The 13,869-nt window shown below is 37.4% G+C and overlaps 1 protein-coding gene across 2 annotated transcripts in view; it reads right to left on the bottom strand.

The window, feature by feature from the left end:
- The window catches only part of RALYL (RALY RNA binding protein-like), a 378,245-nt gene extending 364,721 nt beyond the window's left edge, over positions 1–13,524 (bottom strand). For both annotated transcript variants that reach the window (XM_017826492.1, XM_017826493.1), the window contains exons 1-2: positions 13,388–13,524; positions 12,377–12,463 (exon numbers count right to left, since the gene is read on the bottom strand). The gene's annotated coding sequence lies outside the window, so the exon portion shown is untranslated. The remainder of the gene's footprint in view (positions 1–12,376; positions 12,464–13,387) is intronic.
- Positions 13,525–13,869: the final 345 nt, after the last annotated feature.

The raw sequence follows: 13,869 nt of genomic DNA, 5'->3' as shown, positions 1-13,869 counted from the left end.
CCTTGTTTTCACCACAATTCTGCTGTCTAGGCCAAATAGAAATCGCCAATTTATACAGTAATTACTATGGATTATATAGATACAGAGATTACTATCTATGCCATCATATATAGTAATCTACATTCTACACACTAAATTTTTCACGAAGATGCTGAAGTCAGGCCTTTATATTTAGTAGAGATGGCCAAAATTCTCTCAACTTTTAAAATTTTCCAAATTTTCTTGATTTTCAAAAGTTTAGAGAACTGCTTCTTGCTCTGTGTGAGCGGTAGTTAAGAGGCGAGTATCATAATTTGGAAATCTTTCCATTTCAGTGAGGAAGTCTAATACCAGAAGACTAAAGCAATTTATTTCAAAACTTATATGTTGTATGAAGCAACCAAAACCATGAGATACATTTCATATCAAATTCCAGAGGTCACAAAGTACTTAATTTGAAAGACATAGTTTATAAACATATATAAGAAGCACTACTCTCTCAGGAAAGGATCAAAGCTTTCAAAGTTTTCATTAGGAAGTTCCTAGCTTTAAAGGTGCCAACTCTAATACTCCACTTTACTGATGCACTGAAAGGCTGTAAAACATAATAGCAAAGAGGTGGTCATAAAAGAAATTGATGATTATGGATTATACTGTAGTTACATTTTGAAGTGAAATGGCAATTGCAATATGAAATTATTTTGTTGCACTCTGAAGAAGATAAAAGTTGCAAAGCAAAATACAAAGTTAAAATATATTTGTGGCATAGATGATAGAATAGTAGGACTGAGAATAGGTGAAAGATTTGAGTCAATGAGAAATAGATCATCATCCCTATGCTGAAAAATATTTGCTTCGTATCCATTTCCACAGCTCCTTCATCTTGCCTGTGTGGACAGTTACTGAGCTCCCCAACACCAGCGGCTCCAAAATATCTACTTACAGGAGCAAGAAAGTCAGACTTCCCCTTTCACAAATGACTTTAAATTCTGAAGCATGGAATACATTACATCACATTCCAACAGCAGTGGAGTACAAGTTTCAGACTGCTTAATTTCTGTTGTTCTGTCAGCTGAAGTTACCTAAAGTTAAGGTAGGCTTCCCTTAACTGACCTCTTATAACACTTAAGGCTGGAAAACAGTCTCAATCTCAAAGTGGGATGAAGACTACCTGTACCAGTGCTACCTGCCTTTAAAAAAAACAGGCTGTATCTCAGACTACTACTTCCTGAAGGCCTGGGGAAATCTTCGACAAACCCTCCCACTTTAAAAAATCCCATGAGACAGATGTGCTGAAAGCAGTTCCCTGGTTCAAGCATGGAGATGGTCATGGTCTCTACCAAACATATCCTGGTGCATTGCAGGAACTCCTTTCATCCTATGGGACAACCACAGCTCTCAGTACAGTTTGCTAGGGGACCTGGGAACCTCACCAAGTTGTTCCAAAGGGCTCCTTCAAGGTGTCCACTTTTCATAGAGACTGCCTAGAGTCCAAAGTGCCAAGTTCAGAGGCTCTAAGTACCCTGCTGACATCAGAAGCTTACAATTAAGTGTGCAACTCAAGTAAATTGCATACAAATAATCAAAATCTAAACAACTGTAAGAACAATACATCAGGCAGACTTCAACAACAACAAAATTCAAAGTTTTCTTTTCAAGTAATGAGGCGATAGTTGGTTGTATCAGTTTGCAGAGCATCTTTTAAGAAAATGTAAAATTAAGTTCTCCTAAATGGTAATAAAATTTAACATATCCTTAAACATAATATCCACAAAAGAAGTATTTTTTTTCTTGCAGTTTTATGTAGTTTCCTTTTATTTAATAGTATGTTTGCATTTGACCCATAGTATTTAAAACTTTTTCTAAACGTCGGAATAACAAAAGTTATTCCAGCCTTTTGGACCTGATTTTTCTGCTCCGGACCTGTTCCACCAGCATCTGTAATAAACTCCCAAAACTTTTTGAAATCTTACACCTTTCTTCACTCTATTTCCATAATCGACTGTAGTATCTAAAAAGCAATTGGGAATCCTTAGTATTTCCTTTTAAAAAATTAAGTCTGCAAATTCACAACTGGGTCTTGTTTTGTATCAATTCAGTAGCTACTCTTTGGCTTTTTTGTATCAGGCAGATTGGTATAGGGGAGTCATAGGACCAATTTAGCCTCTAGCTTTAGGAAATACTTCTTTAGAAGGACCAATTACTGGATCCACCCTTTCTAGTAACACTCCCAAAACCACCTTGTCAGGTGTAAGGGATTCCTGGTGGGAATGGCTGTAAGGAATGAAAAGGGGTTTGGTCAAAGAGTCCTTTCAGTCCTTCACCTTCACAGTGGCCAACCTTCCAGCTGGAAAGAAAGACCAAACACTGGAACCAAGTCAAGACTCAGACCACCACTGAGTCGTGGGGTCCCTATTACTTTTCTGTCTGACAGTCACACTGCACAGCAAAATATCAGATTGTATTTTTTACTCTAGTGGGAGTATTAGGCCTACAAAGCTGAAAAATGCAGTGCAAATTTCAAACTTACTGAAAGAATTAGGAAAAGTTTTAAATTTATACCCTCACTAAGAAGATGAGGAATAAGAAGGACCCCTGGAAGTAAAGCACTGAAAGAAGAGGATGTAAAAAATAAGTAAATAAAGATCAGTAGAAAGTTAAAAATGTAACACTACTAGGAGGAAAATAATCCTACTTCAAGAACCAGTTACATTAATTGTGTCATTATATTTTGTGAAAAGATGTGTATGTTTTGTTTGCAAGACTTTAATTGTTCTGGTTTCATTCTTGAATTAAAAAAAAATGGAAATGAGTAGTGAAATAGCCTCAGTGGTGATGAAAGCTAAGGTTGGTGGAGAGGGAGAAAGCCTGAGCTCAAGAGGAAGGTGAGGAGGAGCAGGGACTGAAAACACACTCATTGTCTAGAGCCTTAACTGAACCGCTGGGGATTTTTTTCTCCATTTCTATTGCTGTCCCTCCTTCTCTTTCTCCTCCTCTCCCCTCTTTCATCCCTCTCCTATCGCTTCCTTTTCTTTCATCCTTCTGAGCTGTGCCAATGCCAGGGGAGAGGTCCAGAGCAGGAGGGAAGGTTCAGTAAGTCTGAAATAAAAAAAAAATACAAATAAAAGATAAAAAGGATACAGAAATTCAAATGAACGCACCCAACATTTAAAAATATATTTTCTTCTGTTTGTCACTGCAGATGAGTGTGGCACAGGTCTCTATAGCTGGGCTGACTTTGACCTTAAAAGATTTGAAAGTGAAAACTAGCCAGTCCTATTCTGATTATAATGATATTTACAATATTCATTAATAATTGTGACCAAGTACAAAGAATTTCTGAACCAATTTTAAAATTTCTGAGATGAAATGTCACATTATATGTGATGTTAAATTGTGCATCAAAATTAAAAAAAAAATAAATGTGGCATTCCTGAAATAATTTATTTCCTTACCCTGAAATGTAATTATTTTTCTTGTAATCTTTCCTTTCACAAACATGTTCCTAAATATGCAATCTCAGTCAAGGTCCCTGGACCACCTACTCACCCAGAACAGCTGGCAGAGACATCACATAACAGAGTTTGGCTTATATGCCCTACTCTCACTGAGAAATTCAGTTGTGCTCATCTGTGTTTAACAATCTATGGTCGTGAGACCTTTATATTCCCGTGACAACACTGTGCTCCTAACTCTGAGCAGACACTCAAGAGTGAAAAGGAAATGTTATGGTGCATAAATGAAAGAGGGAAAAGAGGTGAAAACTTCGTAAAGTCAGCAAAGGGTTTTATCCTTGTAAATCTGTTTTATGTGAATACTGCTCAGACAATGCATTTTTGAGGGACAGCACAAAAAACCTAAGTTAGAAATATAAATAGAATCTGAGGAACAAAGACGGAGACCAAGAGGTGGTGAAGTGTATAATGTGACACAGTAGCTGCAGCAGACAGTTTATAGTCCCCAGAGAATATTAATGCACTTATTTGAAGCAGTTATTTCAAAGTGCTGAGAACTCCAACTTTTTAAGTCCCCTTCTCAATTCTGACAAGTCTGTAAGATTTCTGAGTCTGTACAAACCATTATATTGTAGCTGTTAGAGCTCACAGCTGCATCGTACTTTATCATGGTAGTAACATTGTGGTATTTGGGCAATTAAGTCTCACTATGCTGAGTTTTGTGCGTACTCCTATAATACCAAATGGTTCATTTCTAATCTGGATTCAGCTTTAGTTCAGTTTCATACTATGCTGTCAGTGAAAAACATGGCCTATGCAAGCAGTTTAATGACATTTGCACAGGCATAGCGCCGTGTCAAGACAAACCCTATAGAGGAAACATGTACACTATGTTCACATATTTCACTACCTGTACAAAATCCTACAGAGAGCCCAAAAATATATTGAATGAAATAGCAGAATTCATTATTTGTGGAAGAAGAGAATGATATCACAGCATACTAGGTAGTGGCACAGATTGGCCAGTGCTTTGGCATCCTGATACTCGCCATGACGGGCCAAATCTAAACAAAGGCACTAAAGTAACTTTATCTAAGAGCTGATTTTACAGATGTTAACACTCAGTCTTCTAAAATTCCAATTTTCTCTAGAAAATTATCTGAGACAGATAAAAATAAAATCTATCTGGGTATTCAAAAGTACAGGTTTTACTGGAGTATTTTAAAACAAGAACAAACATGAGGACATTAGTGGCATGCTATCAAATAGCTAAATATTTCCCTACATTTCCTGAATCACCTCAGTTTACAAACTAAAAAGACTTTTTTAGTTTTAAAATCCCACTTCAGAGATATCTAGAACTTTCAAGTTCAGAATGTCTGCTGTTTGTTGGTCTGTTAATGATTTTTAACACTGTAACTATATATCTTACATTAATTTACAAGAACAAAGTACACCTAGTTGATTCCATTGCCACCCACATAATCCTTGTTTCAATTATTGTCAGAGGTTTTCAAATGAGGTCCATAATTGTACCCAATAGCTCAAGTCCCTGGATTTTAGGATAGGACTCTGTGAGAAGAACTCATTGAAAGATTGATTTTTGTCAGATTACATTACAAACAGATAGAAAACTGTGTAAAGCAAGAGAAAAAAGGTGTGAAATCTTGGCCCCATCAGAAATCTTTGTGAATTTTGTCATAGCCCAGAATTGATCCAAAGTGTTTAGAAACACATTTACATTCCTGTAAAAAGAATTACTGAAGAAGTTGAAAATAAATTAAAGTAAAAACTTAAAGCCATGAAGATTCTAGTGGCCAAAAAATAATTGAACTAGATATTTTATTGAGAAATTATTATTTCAAGAGGTGGGAGGACTGGGGAGCATGAGATTCATCTCCTTTAACTTCGTCCATCAAAAAGTTAGGAATCTATTTTAAATGGGCCATCTAGATTCTCTCTCATCAGTGAAAAGAGAGAGGCGTTTTAGGAAAGTTGTTCATCTCAGCTGTCCATAGATGCCTCTTTTGGGATGTAATCTGTAATTCTCTGGAGGTGGCTATATATCTCCATTGACTACAAAGCCTTGAGCAACTGTGTTAGACTTCAATCACTAACTTTTAGATGGCTAAAATGATGACTAGCTCAGTTCTGAAAACCTATTTTTTAAACAACAAGGTTAAGTGAGATGAATCGAGCCTTTGTGTGAACCACTTTATCAAAAATCTACAGAAAAAAAAAGGTTTTGACATAAAATTTTGACCAGCATACGTATCACTGATTTCAATAGGACCAGGGTCTAATTCTGCACCTTTCTATTTCTACATCACCCATTGGAGCAGGGCACATGCTGATGAATGGTAACATGGTATGCTTTTCTCACAAAATGATAAACAACAAAAATAGTATCAATGTCCTGATATACTACCCCTGTAAAGCAAAAGTGGCGTAAATGCAGTTTCTCTTTTCATTATGCATAATGTACATTAATTGTCTTCCACTTACAAGTGTGCAACTAGAAGATACTAACCTCTTCAGAGCCAGTCTTGCAGTTGTCCCATTTACAAAACTCCCATTTAACTGGAAGTTGTATATGGAGGAAGGAAACAACTACATCCTTCTTCTTCTGCAGTTTGGAAAACTACATTAGAAAACTGACCTACTGTGCAATATCTCAAGTGCTGGGTTTTATCCTGTGAAATCAGCGCCAAATACAAGATGAAAAATGAGATGATACTACTGATTTTTTTTGTTGTTGTTGTTGTTTAGAAAAAAAAAAATTAATCCCTTTTATACGTACCCAAACAGGAAGGTTTTTTTTTTCATTATACCTTTGGGGGGTCTATTTCATAGACACTGCACAACAGTTTGCACAGCACATTTTTAAATCCTATATTACTTCTATCCTAATATTTATTGTGTGAAGGATCTTTTGATAAACTATTGTAACTGGGTAGAATAACTTCTCTTTATAGAAAGTAATTCTGCATTACAAACCTAACTCAGAAGCATGTTGCTGCAATTACTAAAAGCACAATGTTTCATTGTAAAAAGTCAGTGACTTACTACTGTAACTCCCTCCATTCACAATAATACCTGTTAGCATTCAGTAAGCCCTGAGTGCAGGTCTGGTGTGCAAAAATGCACAAAACTATCTTTGTTACTTCCATTCATATTGTTCTAATAAAGCACTAGGACAGTGCTAACATTTTAATGCTTCTGCACTCCATTACAGTGCAAATATTTTAGTGCTTCTGCACTCCATTATAACACAACAAAACAGAAACAGGGAGTAGCATTCTCAACACAATACAAATATAATTCTTTGAGACAGAAACTCCAGTTCTTCAGTCAGCCTAAAAATACTGCATGCAAGGTATACATGTGCAGGGTCTCCTCCAAACCATAAAGTTCCCCCTGTTTAGCAAGATGTGTTGTATCTATTTGACAATAGGTACTGTTCAACTTCTACGCAAAACGCTCAACAAAAACAGACACACCTTTTTTACTGAATGAACTGTGCTAACGTGATGCTTTTCTACAGAACAAGTTCAGCCTTGTTTCAGATAGGTGAAGAATCTCATTAATACTTGATTTGTGCCAGATATCCCCTTTTTGCTGACCCTGAACAACACAAAGCACATGCTTGACTCAGGGGAGGAGCTTGATGAAAGGAACCAGTGTGACTGAGCAGGCTAAAATAAAGGCTTTTGGTATGGGGCACAGTAGGAAGACTGGGACCTGACTTTCAGCAAGTCATTCAATAATCACCGAGGTCCAGTAATTATCATTGTATCCTTTATGATCTATTGTTCTTTAAATAATAATAATGGCCTGTACTGGCTTTTATAAGTTATGCCTGTACAAGGGACTGTAAGCTGTTCTCAGAGGACTATAGAATTAACTATGGAAAGCATCAGCTATTTCCAGAGTTCCACATTGACTTGGTTGCTCAAAGACTGCACATCAGTAGAGGCAATAATCACTGACAGCAGGAGAGGGCCACCTGGGAAGGACTACTGATGTAAATCAAGTTTAATCAGACCTTTGGGTATTTCAGGAGAAAGACTCATGAGTGTGCAAAGGAAAAATAAAGAGGCTTAGGAGTGTCATTCATATTCCACCATGTTCATGTTCATAACCACTGTTGGTCACCACTCGTATAAAATCTCTCTTTGCTTCTTCAAACCTCTACTATTCATGTCAGAGTAGAAATTATTATGCTTATTACCATAACCATGAAGGAACTTCATCAGAGAAAAAAAAAACCAACTCTGTTCCTGAAACTGAAATGCAACTGAACAATGGTTGAGCCCTGACATCCTGGCAGGTCAGCCAACACACGAGGAGCCAGGAGACACACAGGGATGTACCAGAGAGGCAATTTATTAATTCTATAGCTTTTGTGTAGCGGCAGTAGATAATATTGGTCTGTATAAGTTTACAACTGAGAAAGTTAAACTCTTAGTTATTAAACAAAAGTGTTGATTAAGTCCTGAAGGATAATTAATTAATGTAAGATTTCTGGTAATTCTCTATCACACTAAAAACCTCTTTAAAAATATCTATCTCCGTGATTCTATCTATTCATCTACCTATCTACATTTTTATTCCAGAACACCATAATGATAAAAACACAGTAATTGTATTCACACTAAGCAACCTGAGATTTATTTAGCAATTTGAAGGCCTACTTAACTATTTTTTTAATTGTTGGCAGATGATTCAAAGAGATGGGAAATCACACTTCATTGTGCAAAAATAAACTTTCTCAGAAAATACTCCCAAAGCTGAAGTATAAATGCTTTTGAAGAATTAAATACATTGTAGAGATTAGAGTGTCATTTTGAAATAGAAAAGAGAAAAGAGAGAGGGAGAAAAGGTACAAATTATTCCAATCTATGTATGTGCAAAACAATAATCTACCAGCCATTTTACTGCAGTAATTGTTCAAAGATAATAAAATAAAATTGGTACCTTAACAAAGATGAAAATGTTCATATCACTTATGATTAGCATTTTGTTTTCTTCTGTCAGTCTGGATATGAGTTTAAGGGAGCTACAAACTGGATGACTACGCACAGTGTGTCACAGATTACATGATTTTTCATCAGGAAATATTCATCTTTAGCCTTGTATTCAGATATTTAAGTACTTAAAACGCAGGATTGGGCTCCAGAATTTGACAGAGCACTACATCCTCTAAGACCAAGGGAAGTTAAAATGTTCATCTGAGGGGAGATCTATTAATCTTTATAATCCCACACTTTAAGTACTATTAAGCTTTTTTATTTTTTTTATCTTTCAAAACTCGAAATGCAGGGAAGGAAAAAACCAGGAAAAATTGCACTGTAAAAAAGAAACAAACTCCTCATAGAATAATGCTTTAGAAGATTACAGAGCTAAGACATAAGCGATCTACGAAGAAACTAATAGGGAAATTATATTTAAAAAACACTGTATCCAACTTTCACATTTATTCCTGATAGAAGACAGTCCCTGATACAGCATTGCCTCCAGCCCATTCACATTCCCTTGGCTAGTATGAATACAAAATACTAAAACAATACGTAGAAGACTCTTGAGAGTTTACAAATCAGAGCATTGCAGAAGAAATTCCCAAGAGTCCTCTGCTGCTACATTCTAACCAAAGAAATTCAGTTGATTAGGCAGAGTGAAGGGAAGGTCTACATGGCACAAAACCTATTTCACCAGAAGAAGGCGTGTCCACACGTGCGGCTCCAGGTGGAACCGTTCAGGCTGATGTGAGAGCCAGCAATTGGACCACCATGTTTGCAGCTGAAAGCAGAACAAACCAGGTGGGGCAGAAGAGAATTCAAATGCAGCTGCTCTGTTTCTTCTGCAGCATGACTTTGGGGAGAGCCAATCTCTACATTCCCTCCCAGAGCCAGCCACGCTGCCGGGAATCCCTCCCAGTGAGCTCAGAAAACATGAGTGAAAGCAGGCTGCAATTGCTCTCTAGAAATATACTCTGAAGAGCAAAGATGTGAAGAAAGTCTCACTGTTTAGGGTCAGCACTGGCACATACAATAAAGGAGAATAAACTGTCTGAAAACAAATTTAGGACAGGAACAATGTTTTTAACATCCTGAGTGAGGCTCTGTCCAGCCTTCAAGAGGTACAGTAAGAGTAATACACCAGCTAAATTTAAACCGGAGCTTGCTGAATCTGAATAAAATAAGACCAGATTAACATCACAGCAAACAGACTTGATGACTCCATAGGCCACTCCAGTCCTCTCTCAAGAAAAACGTGAGAAGATATACTTCTGTTGCCAGTTCAGGCCACTACAGGAGCTATAAACACGTATTCATGAGTCAGCACACTGTGCACTATACAGTTTTCAACTTCTGTTCACCTGTTCATTTTTATTTGCAACTAAGTACTGTTAAGAGTAGCTAGTTATGGAATAAGAAAAGAAAAATTATTTTTCAAAGCTTTCAGTTTATAACCCTTTATAAAGATATCTTAAATTCCTATGCTTTCCTGAATATCAAAACAGATGTAAAGAAAAACAGATGTTATTTAAGACTGGACAGTCATCACTTTCAGAAATAAGGGCAGTACAAGTATATCTCATACTAAAGACAGAAATGTAATTATATCATCACTTGTAGAAACTAAGTTGCAGTTTGTAGGCAAAATTTTTATTTATCTCAAAAGGACAGTTGTCTTTGACATTAACTATGGCTTTCTAAAACATGCCTTCAACATCATTAGTCATAGTACAACTATGGAAGCACCAAGCCAGAACCAATTCCACCACTACAAAACCTACTGTGCCCACATACTGCAGGAGGTAGAAGTATCCTCTTTCAAAATTAGCTCATTTATGCCTACTTTAAAATCCCTAGGTTGTTTGATATATAAGAACTTGTACAATCTCAGACTGCTGCAAATGAAATGTATGTATATTAATTACCATGCTACTCAGACAACAGGTGCTTTGTGGATGAAATCTGGGTGCTAAAAATAGTGCATTCCTAAAACTTTCTTTCTCAGACTTCAAGATAAGACTAGGTGAGCAGGATTAGATCTTCAGTCAGCAACTATTTGTACAAAATTACACAACACACCTGCAATATTAAAAGAAAGGACAAAGGGAACATCATTCTGGAAATTGCTAGCCTTGTTACTTTATTTCAGTGGTCGAGCAGTATCAAAAATATTTTGCTAACCAGGAGTTAGCAAATAATTTAAAGAAATAACTTAATTTAAAAATAGGGAGGGATGAAAATAAAAAGAGGGGTGGAGATATAAGTTTCAATCACTCTTGTTTTTAATGGCTTGCTTTCAAATTAAATCATAAAAAAATAAGCAGGTTGAGTCTTCTTAAAATATGGAGTATCGACCCAACAGTTCATAACTATTTTGGAGAAGTCATCATAATCTATCATGCAAATATCTCAACTGGTTTTTAGACACATGAATTATTGACCCTGTTATATTGCCAAAAGTATTTCATCATGTCAGAGCAGAAGTCATGCATAAATATGTGCTAAATATTTGTATTACATTTAAACTGGAAAAAGCCACTGTAAATACATAATAGTTATGTTTCTACAAAGCGAATTTATTTATTTTTCGACACTACTAATTGCATGATATATACACTTCTTATATACACTTTCTACTTTAAAGGAAGCTGTTAAGTTACAAGAATGTAAATATAAGCATTAGAAGATTCAAACTTCCGAATGCACTTGTAATTCTATGAATCATATTTGCTTATACAACAGTGACAAAAGAAATATATCCCCTGTAACTTACTTTTGTTTCCACATCTGAATACACAGTATATCTTTACAGTCAGTTACAGATCCCTAAAAGCTGTTTCTATAAAATACATTAAGCAATCCCATCACAATAAAGTAAGCAACAGAGAACACCGCCGAACATTCTGTACTTCAACTTCAGCATAATATTGCACCATATTTCTTTCTGGGGAGAAAAAAAAAAAAAACAAACAAAACCAAAAAACCAAAGAACAAAAACCACCCTGTCATCTGGAAAAACCTTTCCAAATTGTACTTTAGAGAACCAATATCCTGTTTGTACATCGGGGTGGTCCCTGTTAACGACTTAGGTGCTCTCAAACAGAAGTAACAGTTTCTCCTCCAATCTGAACTCTCAGTACCATCACAGAAAGTAACAGTTTCTGACTCCCTATCACCCAGTGGCATTATTAATCACCAAAATAAAAGGAAACACCTTCAAGCAAATATCAGCTTCTGACTAATCTCCATCCAAATGAATTAAATTCATAAGAGGCAACCTGCTGCCTTGTTTACACCTTTTTAATATGAGGAGCAGAAGTTGGATATAAGGGTTTTGCTGCCCTAGGGGCAACAAAATATGCCTCATGTGGCAGTGAGCCAGCTTTCTGAGGGAGCCTCCTTTGCTGTTTCACAGCTATTTTCTAATGGATAATTTTTAAACCGACACACACAAACACACAAGTCACAACAATACAGGGCCAGGGCTTTTGTTTTTGTCTATAGTCCTGTAAGTACTTGCACTCATAATGAGGATCTCCAGGTTCCATCCAGGTTCGGTTTGGGCTTTACTTTTGGTTGTTTTGCCTTTTTTTTTTGTTTGGTTGTTTTTTGGTTTTGTTTTGATTTGGGGTTTTTTAAATGGTAAGGAGGAGAGGGGGGATGTCTGGATTTTTTTGCCCAGCTGCTTTCTCATCTATACAGCACAGCACATAAAACACCTCTCTTCAGCCTAAGCGACCTAGGCTCAATTAGTGCAACATTTTGCACACATGCAAGCAATCACAAGGCACAGATATTTAGTCCAGTCCTCATGTGTACTGCACAGATACCTTTAGAAAGGGGTGGAAGGAGATTTCTTTAAAAAAAAAAAATCTCACAATGTAATTTACACAGCGTGGAAACGCCTACAAGGAGATGAAGTACCTGCACTGGGGAGATGTTCAGTTGTTCACTTCATCTTCCGTTGACAAGGAAACCAAACCGCACTTCATTCTCCAGGAAAACCTTCCACTGCCATCATTTGAAAATGTATTTATTTGTATATATGTATATATCTATCATTATCATCATCATCATGATAACAACAACCATCTTAAAACACTGCTGGCAAAAGAATAAAAAAGTCAAGGTGCAAAATGTGCAAAAGTAACGATCATCTCTTTGGCTTTCTGTTTTGCTTTGTTGTCTTTAAGGAGGAAAAAAAGTATTTAAAAATGATAACTGCAACACACTGCAAGAAAAGTTTCACATTATAAATAGGTATCAAAAACTGAAGAAGAGGAAAAACAAAAAACCCTGCTGATTGCACTGTCAAAAAAGAAAAACAAAAAAAGAAACAGTAACAAAAATAATAAAATTATTATCTTGCTCTGTGGCTTCCACCAGTATTGCAAGATTACAAACTCTGTGTAAACACTGCTGCAAAATGCACTTGCAACTCCCATCTCTTTATGGAAAAAAAAAAAAACCTTAAAAAACACCTAAAAATAAAAATAAAACAACACCAGAGAAAATCTTCTGCAAAAAGAGTTAGAAACATGCATTTTCTCTTATCTTTAAAAAATAAGCATCATATTTCACATGGTTTTTCCGTGCCACAACAAAACCAGTTGCATATATAGATATATAGCTACTAAATGTATATCAGTTGTTGCTGGACTGGCAAGTCTGTATAATTAATATTATAATTTTTCATTCCCAGTGACTCCCGGCCCCAGCAGCACCTTTTGCTCACAGTTTAGTAACCATCGCATGCTAGGAAAAAAACTTGTCATCAGCAAAAGATCAAATCCATTTAAACAATAATCAAAGAGGAAGAAAAAAAAAAAAGAAGAAAAAAAAAGAAAACAAAAAAAAACCCCAGAAAAACAAAAGGAAGAAAAAAAAAACAGGACAAAAAAAGGAGGACAAGAATGTCAGCGGAAAGGTACTCACCGAGCGGGAGTAAAAGGGAGGAATAAAAATGAGAGTTACTATAAAATACAGTATGGCGGTGGAAGAAGGAATGAGGCGCTTTTTTTTTCTCTCCTCTCTAGTCTCTGCCTCCGGCAACCGCCACGTGATCCGGAGCCGGGCGGACTCGCAGCCGGGAGGGCGCAGCGGCGGCGGCGCCGGGCGCGGACCCAGCCCGAGCCCAGCCCGCTCCGCTCCGCGCCCGCTGCAGCCGCCCGGCTTCGCCACCGCCCAGCGCTCGGCACCGGCACCGCACCCGCACCGCGGCGGCCCCGCTGGCCCCGGCAGGTGCCGCTCGCCCCCGCACTCACATCCGCACCACTCACTCCCTCCCTCCCTCCTTCCCTCACTCCCTCCTTCCCTCACTCCCGCCGAGCGCGGGCGCGCAGCGGCCTCGCGGGCGGGGTGCGGAGGCGGGCGCGTCCTGCGCGGCAGCGCAACTTGCTCGGCGGCGCTGCGCGAAG

This window comes from Lepidothrix coronata, unplaced genomic scaffold (genome assembly GCF_001604755.1).
Source record: "Lepidothrix coronata isolate B3197 unplaced genomic scaffold, Lepidothrix_coronata-1.0 Scaffold127, whole genome shotgun sequence".
NCBI lineage: Eukaryota > Metazoa > Chordata > Aves > Passeriformes > Pipridae > Lepidothrix > Lepidothrix coronata.
Note: the sequence above shows the minus strand (reverse complement) of the source record. Positions and strands in the feature narration are given on the sequence as shown.